We start from the raw sequence: 1,443 nt of genomic DNA on the forward strand, positions 1-1,443 counted from the left end.
CGCCGCGGAGTCCGCGTGCAATGGCCGCGTCCGTCCGCGTGACGTCACACGGCACGCTCCCGCTCGCGTTATCTCTCGCTCGCGTTATCTCTCGCTCCCGGCTCCCGGCCCCCCGTTCGCGCGCGTCTTCTCGTTCGCGCGGTCTCTCTTTCCCTCGCGCGTTCTTGCTCGCGGCACCATTCGCGCGCGTCTTCTCGTTAGCGCGCTCCCGGCCCCGTTCGTGTTCTCGCTCACGATCGCATATCTTTTCTTTGCCAACGATATTTAATCGTTTAGATCTTAATATTTAATTCGTATAATTTATACGAGACAGATGAGAAAACGTTTAATGATCGCGCGACGAATGCGGCACGCGCATTCTTATCGAGAGTTACCGCTCTGTAATTCTAAACCGCTGACGGTGGACAAGGGAACGGTAGACAGAAGGAAAGATAATTTTAGATACAGTGATATGCATTTTAATATACATTTATTTCTCATATGCGAATCTTGCAAATAGCGCCAATGTACGGCTGCTGCATGGTGACCACCACCACATATATGTTAAATGTGATATCTTTGTCAAGAACATTCGTGATGAGATCACCTCATCGGGCAATAGCATCAAATATGATTTTTTTTCAAGAGCATACGTGTCTCGCGATGATTTCATCGAACACGCGCAAAACTGCAAATTTTGAAATTTCGCATAAGTCAATGGAACGATACCGTTTTCAAGACCATACATGTCTCGCGATGATTTTATCGAACACGTGCAAAACTGCAAATTTTGCAAATAGCACCGATGTACGGCTGCTGCATTGATACAGATCAAATCACCGAAAGTCAATGGCGCGATATCGTTTTCAAGAACATATGTGTCTCGCAATGATTTCATCGCACACGTGCAAAACTGCAAATCGTAGATTTTTCGAAAGGCGCAAATGTATGGATGCTGAGATCACGATGAAATTAGATATGATAAAAAAGCAAACGATGCATCATTAGTAGAATATAAAATGACGAATCTGGGGGATACGCTCAGTATTCGAGAATTGGAAGTCGTGAGCACAACAAATTGTGTTAGAAAGAGGAACAGGGAGCAAGAGTTGTTGGAGCAATCCACCCTTATAAATTCGAGGGAAGACTTTACCGCGTGGGAGCAACGATGCGATGAGATTATCAAATCGTTGGAAGAACAAAGCCGAATTAAACGGCCACGATTATCGATCGGTCTTAAACAGTCGTTGGTCGCTTGTATCGCACGACTCGAAGGTCTGAAAGACTCGGTACGTCAACGTTTCGTGCATGTGGGTGCCGGATACAGTGCGAGTGAGACAGGACTCAGATGGCGCGAGATAGATACGGCCTTTGAAAGTCGTATACTGACTGGTGTGGTAATTAATTCCAAACACATCGACCCTCATCAATTTCTCAAAGATGCGAGAGACATTGTACTCATTC

General features: G+C 45.9%; 1 protein-coding gene across 1 annotated transcript in view; it reads left to right on the top strand.

Annotated features, from left to right (window-relative positions):
- The first annotated feature begins 1,402 nt into the window (after positions 1 to 1,402).
- The window catches only part of LOC139784329 (uncharacterized), a 12,793-nt gene continuing 12,752 nt past the window's right edge, over positions 1,403 to 1,443 (top strand). The window contains exon 1 of the mRNA XM_071723493.1: positions 1,403 to 1,443. This exon is cut by the window's right edge and continues 665 nt beyond it. The gene's annotated coding sequence lies outside the window, so the exon portion shown is untranslated.

This window comes from Temnothorax nylanderi, unplaced genomic scaffold (assembly GCF_030848795.1).
Source record: "Temnothorax nylanderi isolate EJ_2023f unplaced genomic scaffold, tnyl_v1.0 TNYL_tig0612_pilon, whole genome shotgun sequence".
Lineage (NCBI taxonomy): Eukaryota > Metazoa > Arthropoda > Insecta > Hymenoptera > Formicidae > Temnothorax > Temnothorax nylanderi.